Raw genomic sequence first — 24,522 nt, forward strand, 5'->3', positions numbered from 1 at the left:
ACTCAGTAATAGGCCAAGTCACACGACCGTATTTTCAGTGAAAAACCATACAGCACATGGACCACACTCGGACCATTTATATTCACTGTAGCAGCGCAGAGGAGTGTTTTTTTCACTGACCGAATATGCGTGTGAAAAAAAAAACGCTGCATGAACTAACTTTGGATGAGACTCACCCATTAAAGTCTATGGGTGGAAACAAAAAAATCAAATCCACAGTATAGCATTCATTTTTTTTATGGCTACATTGCAATTCTGTAATACAAGAAACTGTAAATGGTCTTGTGAATGATTATTAGCTGCTGCTGTAAAAAACGGATTTCATATGGATGACAAATGAGTCTTCTGGACAAAACTCTCCCGATTTGTACACACTCGTGTAAACCTGGCCATGTGGTGTATTTCAGTTTTTGGATACAATGTCCATTTTTCCACCATCATGTGACAATAACGATAAAGCGCTTCCGGCAAGGGCATGACCCCCTGTCTAACAATCACAGGGGTTACTCTACTGCTATCCCCAAGTCAGACAAAAAGTGGAAGGTGAGAAGTACAGTGCACTTGGAGAGATGGCCATCCAACTTGGCCGATTAGGGAGCAGTCACACAGACGTATAACCTGGATGGAGATTAGACTACAGAACTCAGACCGGCCGCTCTCCCAACCCGAGAGTGACAGCTGCACAGAAGTATATGAAGCTGTCCGCTTGGGTGGGGATAGCCGCCGGCCAGTCCATGCATTGCAGCTCGATCTCGGTGCGAATAATACGGCTTTGTCTGCGCCCTTACTGTGGGATCCAGATCATTTGCTAGTCCTGTCCTGCCTCATGTCATGCTCCAGTTTTGCAGATAGTTCATGCTTGTTTGAATGGGGGCATCAATGACTTCTGATACCTGCTAATCTCTTGAGGGAACAAAGGCTTGGGTATTATGAAGTCCAACATTCCCCATCACTCTTTCTCCAACTATTGTGCTCTCAGGGGAAATACGGAAGCCCCTCTCCATCCTGGCTTCAGAAGCAGGACATCTATTTCTATTAGACTACGAGCTCGTTGAAGCAGGATTTATTTTGTTATATTAGATTGTTAGCTCTTGTAAGCAGGAGTAAAAAAACATTGAATATGCTGCAATATGCAGCTGGATACATTTGATTAATCAGGCCGCCATAGATGGGGTCATGTAGGATTTTTACCTCCCTGATACAGTTATATGAAAAAGTTTGGGCACCCCTATTAATCTTGAGCTTAATGTTTTATAAAAATTGTTTTTTTTGCAACAGCTATTTCAGTTTCATATATCTAATAACTGTTGGACACAGTAATGTTTCTGCCTTGAAATGAGGTTTGTTGTACTAACAGAAAATGTGCAATCTGCATTCAAACAAAATTTGACAGGTGCATAAGTATGGGCACCTCACCAGAAAAGTGACATTAATATTTAGTAGATCCTCCTTTTGCAAAAATAACAGCCTCTAGTCGCTTCCTGTAGCTTTTAATGAGTTCATGGATCCTGGATGAAGGTATTTTTGACCATTCCTCTTTACAAAACAATTCCAGTTCAGTTAAGTTTGATGGTCGCCGAGCATGGACAGCCCTCTTCAAATGATCCCACAGATGTTCAATGATATTCAGGTCTGGGGACTGGGATGGCCATTCCAGAACAGTGTAATTGTTCCTCTGCATGAATGCCTGAGTAGATTTGGAGCGGTGTTTTGGATCATTGTCTTGCTGAAAGATCCATCCCCTGCGTAACTTCAACTTTGTCACTGATTCATGAACATTATTGTCAAGAATCTGCTGATACTGAGAGGAATCCATGCGTCCCTCAACTTTAACAAGATTCCCGGTGCCGGCAATGGCCACACAGCCCCAAAGCATGATGGAACCTACACCAAATTTTACTGTGGGTAGCAAGTGTTTTTCTTGGAATGCTGTGTTTTTTTTGCCGCCATGCATAACGCCTTTTTGTATGACCAAACAGCACAATCTTGGTTTCATCAGTCCACAGGACCTTCTTCCAAAAAGAAATTGGCTTCTCCAAATGTGCTTTTGCATACCTCAGCAGACTCGGTTTGTGGCGTGCTTGCAGAAACGGCTTCTTTCGCATCACTCTCCCATACAGCTTCTCCTTGTGCAAAGTGCGTTGTATAGTTGACCGATGCACAATGACACCATCTGCAGCAAGTTGATGCTGCAGCTCTCTGGAGGTGGTCTGAGGATTGTCCTTGACTGATCTCACCATTCTTCTTCTCTGCCTTTCTGATGTTTTTCTTGGCCTGCCACTTTTCTCGGCGGCCTTAACAAGAACTGTACCTGTGTTCTTCCATTTCCTTACTATGTTCCTCACAGTGGAAATTGACAGGTTAAATCTGAGACAGCTTTTTGTATCCTTCCCCTGAACAACTATGTTGAATAATCTTTGTTTTCAGATCATTTGACAGTTGTTTTGAGGAGCCCATGATGCCACTCTTCAGAGGAGATTCTACAGGAGAACAACTTGCAAGTGGCCACTTTAAGTAGCTTTTCTCATGATTGCATACACCTGGCTATGAAGTTCAAAGCTCAATGAGGTTACAAAACCAAAAAAAGTGCTTTAGTAAGTCAGTAAAAAGTAGGTAGGAGTATTTAAAACAAGAAAATGATAAGGGTGCCCATACTTATGCACCTGTCAAATTTTGTTTGAATGCAGATTGCACATTTTCTGTTAGTACAATAAACCTCATTTCAAGGCAGAAACATTACTGTGTCCAACAGTTATTAGATATATGAAACTGAAATAGCTGTTGCAAAAAAAAACAATTTTTATAAAACATTAAGCTTAAGATTAATAGGGGTGCCCAAACTTTTTGATATAACTGTATAATATTTCAGAACTTTTATTCACCTTCTTTTGGAATTTTAGCTTTGATAGCTCTGAACTCGGGACATGAGAGCAATGGTCAGCACTGGTTTAGTGGAGAGAGTGAGTGCAGCAAGCTTGGGGTCTTCACCCGGTCTGGCCGGAGAGTCAATGTGATGAATCAAGTACCAATGATATGTTCTGCACAGTGCTGCTGATTCTCACACCGTATGGTCAGAAGTTGTGGGATACTCGTCTTAATCATTGAATTTAAGTTTTTCATTTGGTTCCATTGCCAAAGGTGCACTGTATAGTTTGGTGGAGGAAGGAGAATGCTATGGGGAATATTCTGGACAGCTGTGTTTCCAGCTTGGTGGGGAAGGCCCTTCTTCTGTTCTCCATGGCTTTGTCCAGGGCCCCATGCAAGGTCCATAAAGGCATGTTGGGTGGGATTGGTGAGGAAGGACGTGACCGGTTGCACAGACCTCAACAAACACCTTTAGGGATGACCCCGGATGGAGATTGTGGGGCGGCCCGCTCCTCCAAGTCCAGAGCCTGACCCCACAAATGGACGCATTGGGAAAATACCCACAGACCCTGCAAACGCATGTAGAACGGTGCGTTTCTTAACCACTTTTTGGTTTCTTGTCTTCCTTTTCCCATCTCAGTGGTTTTTTTCATTCTTGACTTCCATAATATTCACATTTCACACTTAATAAAATATTCTTCAGGTTTTAATGACGGAGCAGATGCCACCTCTATCTCTCTTACAACCGAGGGCCTGATCTACTAGATTACAGCAGCCCAACATTGTTATACAGGCCCAACCGTCCTGACCGAGCATCTGTACAGCGGCCAGGGATGCTGCACCGAGCTCTCGGCGGCTGCTGAGCACCGGGGCATCACCCTCAGCACGTCTCCTCCCTGCGCTGCTCCTCTCTTCACGCTCTCATGTACTATTACATCTATACACGACTTCTTAATTAAACCGACAAAAATTAGAAACTCTGCCAAACTTCCTGAGAAGTTAATCTGCTGCCAACATGACTGACAGGGCCGGCGGCCAATCACCGCGCGGAGAACGGCAGGGTCAGGGAGGCTTGTAGTAGCCGCACATGCGCAGTGGGGGCGCTGTGCTGTCCGGGACAGCGGTGGGAGCGGAAAGTGATACAGTGCAGCAAGTGGTGCAGTGTCCATTGTGTGCTGCCTCTCCGCGGATACCGGAGCTCCCACCGGCCGCCAGCGAGCGGGGACTGTGCAGCATGTGCCTCCGTGAGCTGTGAGGAGCCCTCCGGGAATGCCAGGCTCCCTGGTCACACTTGTTGCTGGATAAGCTGGAGGTAAGCGGACGGTGGGGGATGGTGGTCTGTAGCGTCTGCTGCTCATGGTGGAGGCGGTCAGCTCGTCACCCTATAAATGGGGGGGGCTCACCCTATACATGGGGGGCTCGCCCTATACATGGGGGGCTCGCCCTATACATGGGGGGCTCACCCTATACATGGGGGGCTCGCCCTATACATGGGGGGCTCGCCCTATACATGGGGGGCTCGCCCTATACATGGGGGGCTCGCCCTATACATGGGGGGCTCGCCCTATACATGGGGGGCTCGCCCTATACATGGGGGGCTCGCCCTATACATGGGGGGCTCGCCCTATACATGGGGGGCTCGCCCTATACATGGGGGGCTCGCCCTATACATGGGGGGCTCGCCCTATACATGGGGGGCTCGCCCTATACATGGGGGGCTCGCCCTATACATGGGGGGCTCGCCCTATACATGGGGGGCTCACGGTTACCTGGACCATCTCTGCTGTGCCTGCCAGTAATAATGCCAGCTACCGTGCAGGCTGTCACCCCAGTGCCCGGCAGTCATGGGGCAACTTTATTGGAAACTTCAGTATTTTTTTTTTACGAGAGTTGCATAAATGGTAATCCCACAGTATAGTCCTCTGTGATTCCTTGTTATAGTTCTCCGTGTCACCCTGGATCACCGCTGTGCTCCCTCGCTATAGCATACCGTCTCATTCCGGCGATCCCTCTTTACAGTCCTCCGTGTCACTCCGGCGATCCCTTGCTATAGCACACACTGTCACTCCGGCGATCCCTCGTTACGTTCCTCCGTGTCACTCCGGCGATCCCTTGCTATAGCACACCGTGTCACTCCGGCGATCCCTTGTTACGGTCCTCCGTGTCACTCCGGCGATCCCTTGTTACGGTCCTCCGTGTCACTCCGGTGATCCCTCGCTATAGCATACCGTCTCATTCCGGCAATCCCTCTTTACAGTCCTCCGTGTCACTCCGGCGATCCCTTGCTATAGCACACACTGTCACTCCGGCGATCCCTCGTTACGTTCCTCCGTGTCACTCCGGCGATCCCTTGCTATAGCACACCGTGTCACTCCGGCGATCCCTTGTTACGGTCCTCCGTGTCACTCCGGCGATCCCTTGTTACGGTCCTCCGTGTCACTCCGGCGATCCCTTGCTATAGCGCACCGTGTCACTCCGGTGATCCCTCGCTATAGCACACACTGTCATTCCGGCGATCCCTTGTTACAGTCCTCCGTGTCACTCCGGTGATCCCTCGCTATAGCCCACCGTGTGATTCCGGCAATCCCTCGTTACAGTCCTTCGTGTCACTCCGGTGATCCCTCGCTATAGCACACACTGTCATTCCGGCAATCCCTCGTTACAGTCCTCCATGTCACTCCGGCGATCCCTCGCTATTAGCACACACTGTCATTCCGGCGATCCCTCGTTACAGTCCTCCATGTCACTCCGGCGATCCCTCGTTACAGTCCTCTGTGTCACTCCGGTGATCCCTCGCTATAGCACACACTGTCATTCCGGCAATCCCTCGTTACAGTCCTCCATGTCACTCCGGCTACCCCTCGCTATAGCACACCGTGTCATTCCGGCAATCCCTCGTTACAGTCCTCCATGTCTCTCCGGTGATCCTTCGCTATAGCACACCGTGTCATTCCGGCGATCACTCGTTACAGTCCTCCATGTCACTCCGGTGATCCCTCGCTATAGCACACACTGTCATTCCGGCGATCCCTCGTTACAGTCCTCCGTGTCACTCCGGTGATCCCTCGCTATAGCACACACTGTCATTCCGGTGATCCTTCGTTACAGTCCTCCGTGTCACTCCGGCGATCCCTCGCTATAGCACACACTGTCATTCCGGCAATCCCTCGTTACAGTCCTCCGTGTCACTCCGGTGATCCCTCACTATAGCACACACTGTCATTCCGGTGATCCCTCGTTACGGTCCTCCGTGTCACTCCGGTGATCCCTCGCTATAGCACACACTGTCATTTCGGCAATCCCTCGTTACAGTCCTCCATGTCACTCCGGCGATCCCTCCTATCTCTCCCTATAGCCTTCCATGTCACTCCTGAGATCCCTTTTTCCTGCGCCTTCTTACACAAACTACACTTAATACTGCAGGTTATCACATGGAGGAAAACTCCCGAAATGTTCAGTTTTCCCTTTGTACTTGTACTGTGATCTGTGGATCCTTTATTGCAGGATATTCCTACATAGACATCGTACGTTGTTCAGCCTCACACTCCACATAGTAGTCATTCTTGAACCCTGAGTATGACCGGAGAAATTCTGCAGAAGCAGGCTGCCTGGCACTGTGCCAACTCGGCCCCCAAACCACAGAGCCCTGGTCATGTGTTTATCCGCCAGGTCTAGGCTGGGGAAGGAGTGTAAAATGAGAGGAAATAGCATTCGGCCTCATATTGTTCTCAATCACAGCTGTCACTGGGGTCACACTGGCGCTTACTAATGGGCATGGCATACATGGGGTTGGCAGACTGAGCGGTCAGCTTACTAGGGAGAAGGTTACTGTGGGCATCACTGTTCATTTCCCATCTCGATATGATAATTTTACCTATTCAAAGTATAGTGACCCCAGATCCAATCTCTTGGTCAGTGCTTTTTATTTTTATAAGGAAAGTATTGGCATAATAATGGTGTTGATCTTGAATGTGTCTAGTTCCCAAATTTGACATTGCTGAAAAAGTTAACAGATTTGTGTTCAGGATTCTGGAAAAGCTGGTTGTAAAGCCGTGTCGAGTTGTGCTGGCGTTAGGGTTGGATATGCTTGCATGTCTGCTTGTAACATATCCATTAAAAAAAATTGGATGCAAATAGAAACCGAAGTTTGTTTTTGTACTCATACATAGATGTCATCCATATAGCATATGATCCGTTTTAAGTACACCTTAATATGAAAAAAATATTTTCAATGGGCCAAAAAAATCAGCTTCTTTTTCTGTCTTGAAAAAAGATAGCAGAACAGATGCAAACTGAAGACTTTTTGGTAAACGTAAACCATATGGAAATGAATGTCCTGTACCTGAACGTTTTGCTTCCAATTTTATGCTCACTAAACGAGCCATGAAAATGAAAAATGTACATGTAAGCAGAGGCTAAAACATGGCTGCAGGGGATTTGTAGCAACTCTTCCCAGTATTTCTGTGCAGTAGATTCTCACCCACTAGTCCTCAGGCAGTTCCTTTAAAGATCTTTGACCGAGATATCGTATCGTAATGTCGCTGAATGTGACCTGTTAATTGGGGCATCTTTATAAGACTTGGACTCCAGCTACAGGCTGCTGTTCCCATTGTCGCTGGTGTCGGAGGAGGAGGCTGTCACTACGCAGGATGTGCTTCTTGCTTTTCATGCTCTAGTTTTCTGTGTTGTCATTGAAATAACCGTCTTTTGTGTCTGTCTCTAGTAGGGGAACAAATACATACTATTGTAGGGAATCGATTCCTCATTTATCAGGAGGGGTTGTTTGGGTTCATTTTTTCTTTACTTGTGGCCCTATTTAGGGTTGAGTTTTACCTCTTTGGGGACGCCCATTATGAGGTCGCATATGTTTAAATGTATGTTTTGCTGGTAAACCTGTAGGGTCATGTATTTGCACAGACCTTACTGATTGTATCATTCTATTGATGTGCTATTTTGGACCTTATGTGATGTGCTTTGATTTTTAAAAGTGTTCTTATTGTGTGCTTTTGTCCACAAATAAATTTAGCATGGAATAATTACGGATATTTGCCTTTTTTTATTGTTTGGGATATGCGGCTTTTGTGCACGGATTCTTTTTTCTTTTTTTCTTGTCTCTACTAGGGGCCGACAATTCCACGTTTGTAGGCTTCTGCATACCAGGTTTGGTCACTAGTGATGGAAGGCACACTTACTAGTATTGTACCACCAAGTAGTCCAGCAGTATGTGGATTTTCCCCAAGATGGTGCATGTAGCTGGCATATATTGTTCTTGGTTTACCACTTCTCCAGATTGTGCCAGCTTCATAAATCAGTTGCCCACAGCATGAGATAAAAGTCACATTCCCATTTTCTGACAGTTACAATAATGACATTCAGCGTGAACCCCCGGGCCCTCTCAGTTTATTTTCACATAAAACTGATTGCCTTGATCTCAGCCCCCCAGAGTATTCTTCCCTGTTGTCTTGCTATCATGAGGTAAGTGCATGGAGAATTAGTTAAATCAAGTGCTATTGGGCCCGTTCATCTATGTAAGAGTAAGATGTGCCAGGTTCATTAAGATGTGTTCATCTCGTTTGGTGCATCTTTCAGATGCTGTGTGAAAGCATAATGCCGGGGTCACACTTGCGTGTACAATACGAGAAACTCGCGCATCAATACCCGGCACTGCCGGTGGTGGTTCAGGACCGGAGCGTTCAGCTGCATAGAAGTACATGCAGCCACACACTCCGGTCCTGAGTGTCGGCGGCAGTGCCGGGTATTGATACGAGAGACTCACTTGAGTTTCTCGCATTGCACATGCAAGTGTGACCCCAGCCTAAGAAATATTAATGCCAATTTTTTTTTTAGCTTGAGCTATGATGAAGTTTTCTTATAAACCCGGGCCACACCACCTCTGCGCTAAGCTGTTCCCGCTCTACAGAAAGTTGGCGGAACTTTCATAAAACTTTCAAAGTCTTAGCATTTTTCACAACTACAACATTTTGCACCATTTCAGAGTGTTTTATTCCAGATTTCCGACACAAGCTGATGAATTGGACCCATTAGAGAAATTTCAACTTATTGCAGCTATATTTTCCATCTGTATGAACTGAAGTAACCTTAACTAATATTGTCTTAAAAGCTGAACATTTTCAGCCTTAATACGGAAAAGAACATGTGGCCGTAACATGGTCATATAATCCTTAAAGGGTTTATACCCAACATTAAAAATTATTGCCTATTTGAGGCCGGGGCTCAGAATGGAGTTGCGGGTACACGTGCTGTCACAGACTAGGCATTTCTGGGTGTTAGCTGTCAGACCACCACCAATCCCAAAGTTATCTCCTAGCTTTTGAAAATGACAGTACATATAGTATCTAGTTTTATAGGTACTTGGAGCAGTATCCTAGCGTTTTCATGTAAGCAGCCTGTTTGTATACCGATCGTCACCGTCAATTTCTTGATATCGCACGTCTCCTATGTAGAGTTAATCCAGCTTAGTAGTTGGTTGTCATTGTCGCATCAGTCACTTTTGTTTGAGGCCCTGTTTTTAGATCCCGTGGGCAGAATGCACTTAGCATTGGTCATGAAACCAATGACCTTTAAACTGTAGAGAATAATTAATCTACCCTGCATTGGTTCAGCTTTCCCAGGGTCTCTGAAGTGAAGCTGGATTGTTAAAGATCAGCCTTGTTGACTTTTGGCAGTTTCTCAACTTTTCCGCCTTGTTCTTTCCCCCTGCCACTGAAATAGTTAAACCTGTAAAGGCTGGGCTTTGTAACACCCACGATTTCATAATGACTCCACGCACCTTTTGAATTATGTGAGTTTGATCCTCCGTATTAAATGGGATAATAGCGGTATAATAATAGTCACACTGTTCTGCAATGTCACTACTAACCGGGCCGGTGAGGTCACAGACGGCAGCAACTCTGCATGGTGGCTGTGTGTTCACATATATATGGGGACTATGGGTTAAGTTCCTCTGAATTACTGATGCTGCCTCTACAGTTCCAGCGAAGTGAAAGGGAATTATAGAAATCTCATGCCCACTGAGTTTTTATTTTTTTATTTTTTCGTGCTGCGTAAACTGACCTTAAACGCTTGTTTGAATTCCACAACATTCTAATTTCTCTTGCCGGGTACCAGGGTTGTGGAAGTCGGTAAGCCAAACCTCCGAATCTGACTCCTCAATTTCCCTGACTCCCGACTCCACAGCATTGCCTCCCTACTGAGCTTGTACATACAGTGCAGCACAGATTCATCTCAACTAAAAGCCAAGATCCTTAGATCAGGAACAGAACAGACATTTATAGGACATTTCATAACTTTCCCAAATGTACAGCGCATACTTCATTGTACTACTGAACCTGGCAGGTGCATTGAGTTTTTTTTTTTTAGATTTTACCCATAGAATTGCATTAGATGCTTAAAATCCATAGGTAAAAAATGCATATGCTTTTTAAATTGTTTCTGCTACAGAAAAGCAATAAAAGCACAGGTAATCTACACATGATTGTATCAAAGTTTTATGAAAGCCAGATACAAGTAAGTGTCAAAAACAAAGCAGCTAAGGCTACTTTCACACTAGCGTCGTGCACTGCACGTCGCTATGCGTCGTTTTGCAGAAAAAACGCATCCTGCAAAAGTGCTTGCAGGATGCGTTTTTTTCTCCATAGACTTTTATTAGCGACGCAGTGCGACACGTCGCAACCGTCGTGCGACGGTTGCGTCGTGTTGCGTCGGTCAGTCGCCACCAAAAAACGTTGCTTGTAACGTTTTTTGGTGCATCGTCTGCAGCATTTCCGACTGCGCATGCGCGGCCGTAACTCCGCCCCCGCCTCTCCGCACATCACAATGGGGCAGCGGATGCGTTGGAAAACTGCATCCGCTGCCCCCGTTGTGCGGCGCATTCACCGCTAGCGTCGGTGCGCCGCAACCTCGCATAGCGACGTGCAGTGCACGACGCTAGTGTGAAAGTAGCCTTAATTGAAAACTGGCCTACCAAAAAGACAAATTGCACAAAAAAGCACTAGAAAATCCAATACAAAAATCGCTAGTAACCTAATAAGTGCAAAAATGCTACAGAACAGCAGCGATAATGGTATACCAGCAAGGAGGCGAAAATGGCACTTGTTGTGGACTATGAAAGGTGAACGGGGCCTATGGGAATGCTTGATTTATATGCTTCCTGGCAAAATCAACAAACTGACAAATTCAAGGTGACTGGCCTTACTGGTCTTGTAATACTGATCTTCTAGGAAATAAAGGCTCCCATACGCATAGGATGAAAGTTGACGTGATGTGTGGAGGCCTGCCTACTCTCTCCTGACATCTTCAGTTGGACTTTCTTGTGTTTTCAGGGGAGAAATGCCACTGCCAGAGATGGCTTTCAGTGGCTCTCTCATTGAAAATACCTTAATGCTCGGCCCAGAGTCCATGGTGTGTGGCCGACAACTATCTCATGTATATGACCAGCTTTAGACAGGACCCATACAGATACAATATGGAAGGCATATGGACACTATACACGACGTGCATTTTGAACAACTCGTTACTGGACATTTTCCTATGGAATAACAGATTGATATACATAGCACATGCGCATTCTTTATAGCGCCTGTTTTGAGTAGCCCCATAGATTCAAATTGCCTCCATATTACACACCACAAAAAATATGGACTGAGTAATGAAAAATTTGCTTATGAGAGAGACTGCGACTCCGGTTCTCCTGTCCGAACTCAGCTGCCTCTTTAGAGTGGGGACTATATTGGTAAGTATGTGAGACACTGACGATTTAGAAAGTTTTTCCACCTACAAAGAATGGAGAGGTCTGTAATTTTTATTATTATTGCATGAAATAAGTACCGTATATACTCGAGTATAAGCCGACCCCCCCTAATTTTGCAACAAAAAACTGGGAAAACTTATTGACTCGAGTATAAGCCTAGGGTGGAAAATGCAGCAGCTACCGGTAAATGTCAAAAGTAAAAATAGATACCAATAAAAGTAAAATTAATTGAGACGTCAGTAGGTTGTGTTTTTGAATATCTATATTGAATCAGGAGCCCCATATAATGCTCCATACAGTTCATTATGGCCCCATAAGATGCTCCATATACAAATATGCCCCGTATAATGTTCCATGCAGTTCATTATGGCCCCATAACATGCCCCATATAATGCTCCATGCAGTTCATTATGGCCCCATAGATGCTCCATATAATGCTCCAAGCAGTTCTTTATGGCCCCATAGATGCCCCATATAATGCTCCATGCAGTTCATTATGGCCCCATAAGATGCCCCATATAATGCTCCATGCAGTTATGGCCCCATAGATGCCCCATATAATGCTCCATGCAGTTATGGCCCCATAGATGCCCCATATAATGCTCCATGCAGTTATGGCCCCATAGATGCTCTAATGCTCCATGCAGTTATGGCCCCATAGATGCCCCATATAATGCTCCATGCAGTTCTTTATGGCCCCATAGATGTCCCATATAATGCTCCATGCAGTTCTTTATGGCCCCATAGATGCCCCATATAATGCTCCATGCAGTTCTTTATGGCCCCATAGATGCCCCATATAATGCTCCATGCAGTTCTTTATGGCCTCATAGATGCTCCATATAATGCTCCATGCAGTTATGGCCCCATAGATGCCCCATATAATGCTCCATGCAGTTATGGCCCCATAGACGCTCCATATAGCATTGTGCCACATGTAATGTTGCTGCTCCTGCCGCACTAAAAAAAAAAAAAGACATACTCACCTCTCGTCGCTGCCCGCTGCTCCTCAGCGTCCCGTCTCTCCGCAGTGACTGTTCAGGGCAAAGGGCGGCTCGCACACTAATACGTCATCGCGCCCTCTGACCTGAACAGTCACAGCAAGAGGACAGGAAGACGGAGCTTCGGTGGAAAGAGGGAAGGTAAATATACTCACCTACTCCCGGCGCTCCTGACGCAGTACCTGCATGTCCCACGGTGTACGGCACGGCAGCTTCTTCCTGTAGTAAGCGGTCACATAGTACCGCTCATTACAGTAATGAATATGCGGCTCCACCCCTATGGGCGTGGAGTCCATATTCATAACTTTAATGAGCGGTACCACGTGACTGCTGAAGAGGGGAAGAACTTGAAGCTGCCGCACCGAACACTGTGGGACATGCGGGGACCGCGTCAGGAGCGCCCGGGAGTAGGTGAGTATTTGACAGGCGTCGCTCCCCCTCACCGGCCGACCCACCCGCCGACGATGACTTGAGTATAAGCCGAGAGGGGCACTTTCAGCCCATTTTTTTGGGCTGAAAATCTCGGCTTATACTCGAGTATATACGGTATTTCATCACCTACCAACCAGCAAGAATTCTGGCTGTCACAGACCTGTTAGGCCTGGTGCCCACGGAACTAGCAGCACTTTGGACGCAGCATATGTTTGCTGCGTTCAAAGCGCCTCCTTCTATTGAACGCAAGTAAATCCGCAGATGCGAACTCGGCTTCAGGAAAATGGCCGCCCCCACGATAACCAGGGGAATAGCGCAGATCGCGCTCTTTTTCTTCACCTGCGCAGTGGATTCGGCAGTTGGGCATGCGCAAACCACTACGCCACCAACGGAAAGATAAGCAAGATCTGGGGGAAGAAACAGCGATGTCACCACCCCCATTTGACCAGACTAGCCTGATTGACAGGCGAAAACGGCGACTTTGGTAAGGTATTTCGGCAGCATAGGTGGGGAATCAGGGTACACAAAATACACTATTGTAACGCACAGCTCAGGCCCTATTTAACAGTATTTTTATCTCATACTGAAAAAACGGGCTGACAGGTTCCCTTTAAGGTGACAGGGCGACTGCACAGTATTAAAGGGAGGATGGATGTGGTCATGTATTGCGATATATTGGCCAACAACCTCCATCCCTCAATAAGAGCGCTAAAGTTGGGTCGTTGCTGGGTCTTCCAGCATGACAATGACCTGAAACACACAGCCAGGGCAACTAAGGAATGGCTCCATAAGGAGCATTTCAAGGTCCTGGAGTAACCTAGTCAGTCTTCATATCTGAACACCATAGAAAATTTTTGGAGGGAGCTGAAACTCAATGTTGCCTAGCAGCAGCCCCGAAACCTGACCGATTTGGAGAAAATGTGTATGGAGGAGTGGGCCAAAATCCCTCTTGCAGTGTGTACAAACTTGGTCAAGAACTACAGGACATATCTTACCTCTGTAAGTGCTAATAAAAGTTTATGTACCAAATATTAAGTTTTGTTTTTCTATTTTATCAAATACTTATTTCATGCAATAAAATGCGATTTAATTATTTAATCGTAATTAGTGGCGAGCGAATATACTTGTTACTCGAGATTTCCCGAGCACGCTTGGGTGACCTCCGAGTATTTTTTAGTTAGTGCTTGGAGATTTTAGTTTTTGTTGATGCAGCTGAATGATTTACATCTCTTAGCCAGCATGATTACATGTGGGGATTCCCTTGCAACCAGGCAACCCCCACATGTACTTATGCTGGCTAACAGATGTAAATCATTCAGCTGCGTCAACAAAAACTAAATCTCCAAGCACTAAAAAATACTCGGAGGTCACCCAAGCATGCTCGGGAAATCTCAAGTAACAAGCATCGGTATATTCGCTCATCACTAATCGTAATGTGATTTTCTCTTTTTTTTTTAAGATTCTTTCTCTCACAGTTGAAGTGTACCTAAGATAAAAATTACAGACCGCTCTATTCTTTGTAGGTGGGAAAACTTGCAAAATTGTCAGTGTATCAAATACTTATTTTCCCCTCTGTACCTATGAGGCTCCCACGTCAGGAGGCAATGCTTAGAGCGTGCATCACTTGCTGGGACTTTGTTTCACAGACATTTAAAGAGGTTATGTCTACTACTCGGACAACCCCTTCTCAATCCCTATGTTTTACCCTTGTAAAATAATAATGCCTATACTCCTTTTCGGCTCTGTTCCAGCGGTGTCGCACACATCCACTCTCGCATACATGAGGGTATATGTGATTAATTCGTAGGAGAGGACAGTGAAGCCACATCTGAGGGACTTAAAGGGAACCTGTCACCCCCCAGTCTATTCAAACTGAAAGGGCCACCTTATGCAGCAGTAATGCTGCATTCTGACAAGGTGGCTCTTTTAGTTATTGGTGCTGTAACTAGAGAAATAATCCGTTTTTTAATTTGTCAGAAATACCTTGTCTTCAGCCAAGGAGGCAGGCGTTTCCCCCTGCTTCAGACGCCGCACAGCCGTCAGTCATGTCTTCCGGGCGCCGCCTCCTCAGCGCTGTTTTGAAAATAGCCGGAGCCTGCGCTCTTTTTTCCTGCCTGGTGCAGGCGCAGTGAGCGCTGCCCGTCTTTCCTCATATGCAGTCTCGGTGACTGCGCCTGTGCACCGCCCTGCTTGTGAATTCCAGCCCCGCAATGTGAATACCGTAAATCATAAGTCACTGCGGGGCTGGGAATCACAGGCAGGGCGGCCGCACAGGCGCAGTCAGCTGGGCTGCATATGAGGAAAGACCGGCAGCGCTCACTGCGCCTGCACCAGGCAGGAAAAAAGAGCGCAGGCGCCGGCTATTTTCAAAACAGCGGTGAGGAGGAGGCGGCGCCCGGCGCCAAGAAGATGTGAGTGACGGCTGTGTGGCATCTGCAGCAGGGGGGAAACGCCGGCCTCCTTGACTGAAGACCAGGTATTTCTGACAAATTAAAAAACGGATTATTTCTCTAGTTACAGCACCCAGAACTAAAAGAGCCACCTTGTCAGAATGCAGCATTACTGCTGCACAAGGTGGCTCTTTTAGTTTGAAACGACTGGGGGGGGGGGGGGGTGACAGGTTCCCTGGGAGAGCCAGTGCCAACACCTCTGGAACTGCACCAGCATCGGAGGGGAGGACAGGTGTTTTTATTTTACATGGCGGAAACATGGGGATTGAGAATGGATTGGTAGAGTAGTGGATAGCCCATTTTAAGGCCAAGCAAGTGTTTAATTCAGAATTTTGTACGTTTGGTGGACATAGTGTATCTACTCAGCTACAGCTAGTCAGGTTTGTTAAAAAAAAAAAAAAAAAATAATAATTGAAAAATGTTTTCAATCGTGGGCATTGCTGCGGGGTGTCAGCTGTCACATACAGCTGACACCCGCACGCGATCGCCGCGTTGCTCACTGTGAGACCGCGCGATCGTGCCGCCGTACTAGTACTGCAGTTTGCGGAAACTCAGTTCCCGCAGAGCTGTACTAGTACGGCGCATGTCGGGAAGGGGTTAAGCCGACTTAGTAATGGAGAGGGGTCAATAAGATACCTAACATTACTAATGCTATAGTTGGTAAAGGGTTAATAAAACACACACACAGGCAGAATAAAGTATTTTAGTGAAATAAAACACCACACAGTTTTGCCATCTTTATTACACTGGTAATCCAAGCAAAGCCATTGATCTTCTGAAAAAAACAAAAACAAAAAAACCCACCCACCGTATACTCACTGTGTACGATGTAGTCCTTAATAACGAGTGTCCCACGACGAGTCCAGCTCTTCTACATCTGGATGCCTGACATCCAGACATAGCAGAGCCTGTAGATGACCACCGGAGGTAACTCTCCAAGATCACCTACACTGCAGTGTTCTCACAATCAGCTGATTGTGAGAACCAGCCTAGTGACCGGAGATAACCCCCGGTCACGTGCACGGCAGTTCTCGCGGTAAGCTAAGTTATCGCGAGAACTGCAGTGGACGCGGTCTTGCGGTGGCGGGGCAGGTAAGAGATTATTTAAATTAGTAGACATGCGTTGTAAGCTGTGTTTACGCAGTTACTACGCATGTGACTAATCATTAGATGCGCTTTTACTTTTACCGCATCTAATGATAGCCTATGGGAATTTTACAGTGCGGCGATGGAGCGTCGCTGCATTGTAAACAGACATGCTGCGTTCTGGAAAGACGCGCCACATGTCCGTATACACAGGTCTGTCGCAGGCATCTTTTAACACGTAGCAGAGACGGGATTTCAGGAAATCCCTCCACTATGCTGTAACATCTGGACGCTGCGGCTCTACGCAGCAATTCCTGACCGTGGAAACATACCCTTACTGAATGGAGAACCCAGATCTGGTTATACAGCACTTTATCCGTGATATCCAACCATGCTCCTGATCAGTATGCAAATTACAACTGAATTCTCGGACATTTAGCTTGACAAATAGTCCTGAGGTCTAAAGTTTTTATGAAATGAGTTAAATTTTAAGAAAACATTTGACTAATTAGACATGCTGAGTGCTCACTTGTTGACTCCTTAAGTATATTTATATGTATCCTCAACTTTTTTTATTATGCTTTTTATACCAGGCTAATATATATCAAGTCACTTCATTTTTGCAATATTCGTTGAACACAGCTGAATGTCAATAGCAGTAGAAGTGACCGAATATGGCACGGATATGGCAAATTCAGGTTCGGCAACCGATTCCTAACATATTCGCTCAACTTTACTGAAGATCTCTCTTCTGACTTTTTTGGTGTGACTGGAAGGGTCAGACAGTTCAGTATCTGGATTTCTCCTTTAGTTCCATTTTTTAAAGAATTATTATGAAGATCAGAGATTGCAAGATATTGGAACGAGAGATCATGAATGTAGAACACATCCAAGGTAGTTCTTTAGGTCTGAAGAGCTGATACTTTGGATTGTTGACTGGGGTTTACTGAGTTCAATGAGATCTTTAAGGTAGTCTTTAGGGTATGTTCACACGATCCTGATTTCAATCCTTTTTTTTTCAGGACAAAAACCGCAGCTCTTGGCAGAAAACGCAGGTGCGTTTTTGGTGCGTTTTTGATGCGGTTTTTGATGCGGTTTTCAGTGCGGTTTTTTATGCAGTTTTCTCTGCAGATTGTCTGTGTTTGACACAAATAAAGCTTTAACTGCAGTGGGGGAAAAAAAAAAAGAATTGATGTCATTTCCTTGTCCAACCCTTTTCTTCTTCCATCCTCCATTTTGGGACTAAACACCAAAATGAGTGGACGTGTTTTGAATGACAGCGCTCCGCAGAGTGCGGAGCGTAGGCCAGATCACAGCCCGCGGATCCAGCTCTATCCAGCTATGCGTCATGCGCCCCTATATTTAACATGGGGGCGCATGGACATGCGTCGCACTTGCGTTTTGCGCCGCATGCGTCACTGCAGCGCACGCATCCGGGCGCAGAGGACGCAGCAAGTTGCATTTTTGCTGCGTCCAAAATCAATCAAAAAAAGGACGCATGCGGCGCAAAACGCAGCGTTGTGCATGCGTTTTGCTGCGTTTTTGTTTGCGTTGTGTGTTGCGGCGCCGACGCTGCGGCGCACAACGCAAATGTGAACATAGCCTAAGTGCCACGTATCACGTATTTCAGTGCCACGTATTTAAGTGCCACGTATCACGTATTTCAGTGCCACGTATTTAAGTGCCACGTATCACGTATTTCAGTGCCACGTATTTAAGTGCCACGTATCACGTATTTCAGTGCCACGTATTTCAGTGCCACGTATCACGTATTTCAGTGCCACGTATTTCAGTGCCACGTATTTCAGTGCCACGTATCACGTATTTCAGTGCCACGTATTTCAGTGCCACGTATCACGTATTTCAGTGCCACGTATTTCAGTGCCACGTATTTCAGTGCCACGTATTTCAGTGCCACGTATTTCAGTGCCACGTATTTCAGTGCCACGTATTTCAGTGCCACATATTTCAGTGCCACGTATTTCAGTGCCACGTATTTAAGTGCCACGTGCCACGTATTTAAGTGCCATGTATTTAAGTGCCACGTATTTAAGTGCCACGTATTTAAGTGCCACGTATTTAAGTGCCACGTATTTAAGTGCCACGTATTTAAGTGCCACGTATTTAAGTGCCACGTATTTAAGTGCCACGTATTTAAGTGCCACGTATTTAAGTGCCACGTATTTAAGTGCCACGTATTTAAGTGCCACGTATTTAAGTGCCACGTATTTCAGTGCCACGTATTTCAGTGCCACGTATTTCAGTGCCACGTGCCACGTATTTAAGTGCCACGTGCCACATATTTAAGTGCCATGTATTTAAGTGCCACGTATTTCAGTGCCACGTATCAGGTATTTCAGTGCCACGTATTTCAGTGCCACGTATTTCAGTGCCACGTATTTCAGTGCCACGTATTTCAGTGCCACGTATTTCAGTGCCACGTATTTCAGTGCCACGTATTTCAGTGCCACGTATTTCAGTGCCACGTATTTCAGTGCCACGTATTTCAGTGCCACGTATTTCAGTGCCACGTATTTCAGTGCCACGTATTTCAGTGCCACGTATTTCAGTGCCACGTATTTCAGTGCCACGTATTTCAGTGCCACGTATTTCAGTGCCACGTATTTCAGTGCCACGTATTTCAGTGCCACGTATTTCAGTGCCACGTATTTCAGTGCCACGTATTTCAGTGCCACGTATTTCAGTGCCACGTATTTCAGTGCCACGTATTTCAGTGCCACGTATTTCAGTGCCACGTATTTCAGTGCCACGTATTTCAGTGCCACGTATTTCAGTGCCACGTATTTAAGTGCCACGTATTTAAGTGCCACGTATTTAAGTGCCACGTATTTAAGTGCCACGTATTTAAGTGCCACGTATTTAAGTGCCACGTATTTAAGTGCCACGTATTTAAGTGCCACGTATTTCAGTGCCACGTGCCACGTATTTAAGTGCCACGTGCCACGTATTTAAGTGCCACGTGCCACATATTTAAGTGCCATGTATTTAAGTGCCACGTATTTCAGTGCCACGTATCAGGTATTTCAGTGCCACGTATTTCAGTGCCACGTATTTCAGTGCCACGTATTTCAGTGCCACGTATTTCAGTGCCACGTATTTCAGTGCCACGTATTTCAGTGCCACGTATTTCAGTGCCACGTATTTCAGTGCCACGTATTTCAGTGCCACGTATTTCAGTGCCACGTATTTCAGTGCCACGTATTTCAGTGCCACGTATTTCAGTGCCACGTATTTCAGTGCCACGTATTTCAGTGCCACGTATTTCAGTGCCACGTGCCACGTATTTCAGTGCCACGTGCCACGTATTTCAGTGCCACGTGCCATGTATTTAAGTGCCACGTATTTCAGTGCCACGTATCACGTATTTAAGTGCCACGTGCCACGTATTTAAGTGCCACGTATTTCAGTGCCACGTATCACGTATTTCAGTGCCACGTGCCACATATTTAAGTGACACGTATCACGTATTTAAGTGACACGTATCACGTATAAGTGCCACGTGTCACGTATTTAATTGCCACGTATTTAAGTGCCACGTATCCCACGAAGATTTTCCATGGAGAACAGACACATCCAGAGACATGTCTGCTCTCCACGGCTGCAGCAACACACTGACAGGAGCCATAGTTCCTGTCGGTGTGTCACTGCGCATGCGCGAGCGAGTTTACCGGCGGTCATTGACCCCGGCACTCTCGCTTAACGGCAGTGCTGCGTGGGAAAGTTCAACGCAGCTGTACTGCCGTTAACCGAGACGCCGGAGTCATTGAACTCCGGAACAGTACGCGATACACTGCTAGGAGCTTCGCTCCTGGCAGTGTATCGCCGGAGAGCAGGGGATCGGCGTGGGATACTCGTTTTATGGATTCTGCGGACAGGGAGTATGAATTTGATTTTTTATTTTGTGATTTTTTTCCTGGAGGATCGAGGGCTTCGCCTACAAGTGTGCTGTTGGTGAGTATATACTCTGTGTTATGTGTTGTATGTACTGTACTGTGTGTCATGTATGTGTATTGTGTGTAGGTGTTTTGTGTAACTTTACAACTGTGCTAAGTCGCCGGACACAGGGACAACTCTCCCATCCTAATACCGGATGGGAGTAGTAGTCCCATACGGCGACTTAGCACAATGGTGGCACTAGCGTCGCATGGGGACACACACACACACACACACACACACACACACACACACACACACACACACACACACACATACCAATTCAATCAAACGGCCGACACGATCCCCATGCGACGGTACGCCTCCATGTCTCTCCGCCCAAGCACTTCCGCCCACGCACTTCCGGCCGCTTCCCCGCACTTCCGGCTGCAGCGGTTCTGCACCACAAACCGCAATAAAACCCGCAGATATATTTTTGATCTGCGGGTTTTACTGCGGGTTTGACCTCACAATGGAGGTCTATGGGTGCAGAACCGCTGCAGTTTCGGGGAAAGAAGTGACATGCTCCTTCTTTTTTCCCGCACCGATTCATCGCGGCTTTTTAAGGGAAATTCAGGACCGTGTGCACAGTGGTTCCTGTTTTCCATAGGGGTACATTGTATTGTACCCTGCATGGAAAACAGCTGCGGAACCGCAGCGGCAAAACCGCTGCGTTCTGCAGTAAAAAACGCACTGTGTGAACATGGCCTTAGAGGGGAGCAGTGTTACCAGTTTTGGAAAAAGCAATCCTGAACACTAGCAAAGAGTGTGAGAACTAGGGAATGAAAAGTTCTGAGGACCATGGGGATAGGTTCAGCTGAGAGTTTCCACTTCAGGTTTTACACCTTAAAAAGCATTTTCTGCAACCGTCATGATTAAAAGTTTTTTATATACTGCATATTATAGACGCTGCAAATAGCTGGTGATCTCAAGACCATAAGAAAGGAAGGGGAGTGGGAATAGGCTCACCTAGTGTGGGAAAAATTACCTCCATAAAGATGCGGTGCACGGACTCCAGACCGACTTCTGGGCGATGAAACAACAACTAAGAGTGTCTGAGATAGAAACGTGTAAACCTGTGTCTGTGTGAGTACCTCTAAATTCTGCACTGCCAACCATCAGTGCTTTGTATACGCTTCAAAGGGGTGGGGTATGTTGCAACTGGTAGGTGCTCTTAAAAGAGGACCTCCTTGGGTGTTTGCCCATTTTAGAGCAGTAATAAGGACCTCTTAATAACTTTTTTAATGTAAACTGACTGCCTTCTTCAAGTTGGTGCTGCTCTGCTGATCCCGGAACTTTTTTTTTTCTATGCCTCTCCATTCTAAAGTCATTCCCTCTCCAGCAATGATGGTGCAGATTTTCACTTCAACCAACTGGGCGTGTAGCAGAGAACCTCTCTGTGGGTCAGAGTTGGTATACATTTCTATTTAAACCTTCTGTGTATGCCATTTTCATTATACTATGACTAAGGGCGGATTATCTTCAGAAATGTGTTACCAGTAGTTTTTTTTTTTCTTTTTTGCTCCATATTTCTTTTTATATTTTAAATGACCACTATTAAAGTAAAAGATTTTTATCAATGGTTGGCTGTGCCGGTATTCCTTCTACATACCTAAGTGTAAAATCAAGTGAAAAGTCCTCTATAATCATAAAGCTGGGCCTATAAGTAAAGCTCAAGCAAAACACTTCTGTACCTTTTAGACATTTAACCATATCCCTAATTTAGTTTTTTTTTTTCTTAGAAATATATCAGTGCATCTGCATGTCTGATCGTACTTGAGCTTGTAAATTTACATTGTGTTATAAAATCTTTCCTCCCCTTGGTGGCAGACCTTCTGATGGGCGCTCTTAACCTGTGTATGTCACACCCAGGGTTTGTATGTGATTTCACATATACAGCAGGTACATGGGTCCATTGCAGTCTTTAGTTTGAAACTTGTGGCATCAGCAGCCGTATTCTAATCTGGAGACTTTTCACTGTGTGAAAATGCACTGGAGAAATGGTACCGTACAGCGGCACGTGGCGTCCTGGCTGGTGCTGTGCTGCGGCACGTGGCATCCTGGCTGGTATTGTAGTGCAGCACATGGCGTCCTGGCTGGTACCATACTGCGGCACGTGGCTTCCTGGCTGGTATTGTAGTGTGGCACGTGGCGTCCTGGCTGGTGCTGTGCTACGGCACGTGGCATCCTGGCTGGTATTGTAGTGCAACACGTGGCGTCCTGGCTGGTACCATACTGCGGCACGTGGCTTCCTGGCTGGTATTGTAGTGTGGCACGTGGCGTCCTGGCTGGTGCTGTGCTGCGGCACGTGGCATCCTGGCTGGTATTGTAGTGCAGCACGTGGCGTCCTGGCTGGTACCATACTGCGGCACGTGGCTTCCTGGCTGGTATTGTAGTGTGGCACGTGGCGTCCTGGCTGGTGCTGTGCTGCGGCACGTGGCATCCTGGCTGGTATTGTAGTGCAGCACGTGGCGTCCTGGCTGGTACCATACTGCGGCACGTGGCTTCCTGGCTGGTATTGTAGTGTGGCACGTGGCGTCCTGGCTGGTGCTGTGCTGCGGCATGTGGCATCCTGGCTGGTATTGTAGTGCAGCGCGTGGCGTCCTGGCTGGTGCTGTGGCGCGTGGCGTCCTGGCTGGTGCTGTGGCGTCCTGGCTGGTGCCGTGCTGTGGCGCATGGCGTCCTGGGTGGTGCCGTGCTGTGGCGCGTGGCGTCCTGGCTGGAGCCGTGCTGTGGCGCGTGGCGTCCTGGCTGGAGCCGTGCTGTGGCGCGTGGCGTCCTGGCTGGAGCCGTGCTGTGGCGCGTGGCGTCCTGGCTGGAGCCGTGCTGTGGCGCGTGGCGTCCTGGCTGGAGCCGTGCTGTGGCGCGTGGCGTCCTGGCTGGAGCCGTGCTGTGGCGCGTGGCGTCCTGGCTGGAGCCGTGCTGTGGCGCGTGGCGTCCTGGCTGGAGCCGTGCTGTGGCGCGTGGCGTCCTGGCTGGAGCCGTGCTGTGGCGCGTGGCGTCCTGGCTGGAGCCGTGCTGTGGCGCGTGGCGTCCTGGCTGGAGCCGTGCTGTGGCGCGTGGCGTCCTGGCTGGAGCCGTGCTGTGGCGCTTGGCGTCCTGGCTGGTGCCGTGCTGTGGCGTCCTGGCTGGTGCCGTGCTGTGGCGTCCTGGCTGGTGCCGTGCTGTGGCGTCCTGGCTGGTGCCGTGCTGTGGCGTCCTGGCTGGTGCCGTGCTGTGGCGCGTGGCGTCCTGGCTGGTGCCGTGCTGTGGCGCGTGGCGTCCTGGCTGGTGCCGTGCTGTGGCGCGTGGCGTCCTGGCTGGTGCCGTGCTGTGGCGCGTGGCGTCCTGGCTGGTACTGAAACACAGTTTGAATCCTGCTGACTGCTGTATAGCACTATAATTTTTATTTTTTTTTGGTGATGTTGTTTTGCTATATTTTTTTTTAATCTCTTGCTAAACTAAATGTGGCAGTATCCTGTGAGGGAGGTTGTGGTGAGCTATTCCTGGAGCTTTTCATTTTGATGTCTGTATTAGTGTGTGTGTGTATATACCGTATATATAAACTTTCAGAAATGCACACAGTTTTTTTTCCTGACTGAATTGGAAAACTGCTCCATCTTTGAAAACTGCAGCATGTCACTTCTTTCAACATTTTTTCAGAGATTTTTCACCCATAGAAAGCAATGAGTAAGTGCAAAAAAAGCACCAAAAACGTTGGTATCAGATTTTGCTGTGTTTTTAGTGGAAAAAGCAGGCGCAGCAGTATTTGAAACTCAATTATTTTTGTGATTTTTTTTTTTTTTTTTTTCCCCCCTAGTTTAAACCATAATGTCTTTGTCTCCTCACCTGTGGATGGCAGTGAGGATTAGTACAGTTTAATTAAATTAGTAATGTGTGCTAAGTAAACATTGGCCTACCAAGGTGTGAAGTTGAACCATATTCAGTCAACTCAAGGGCCAACCAAAGTGTGAAAGTAAATAGT

The 24,522-nt window shown here is 47.0% G+C and overlaps 1 protein-coding gene across 7 annotated transcripts in view; it reads left to right on the top strand.

Moving 5' to 3' along the window:
• The first annotated feature begins 3,952 nt into the window (after nucleotides 1-3,952).
• The window catches only part of LOC143775376 (A-kinase anchor protein 13-like), a 303,476-nt gene continuing 282,906 nt past the window's right edge, over nucleotides 3,953-24,522 (top strand). For all 7 annotated transcript variants that reach the window (XM_077263431.1, XM_077263432.1, XM_077263437.1 and 4 more), the window contains exon 1: nucleotides 3,953-4,177. The gene's annotated coding sequence lies outside the window, so the exon portion shown is untranslated. The remainder of the gene's footprint in view (nucleotides 4,178-24,522) is intronic.

Source organism: Ranitomeya variabilis, chromosome 5 (assembly GCF_051348905.1).
Source record: "Ranitomeya variabilis isolate aRanVar5 chromosome 5, aRanVar5.hap1, whole genome shotgun sequence".
In the NCBI taxonomy this organism is placed as follows: Eukaryota; Metazoa; Chordata; class Amphibia; order Anura; family Dendrobatidae; genus Ranitomeya; species Ranitomeya variabilis.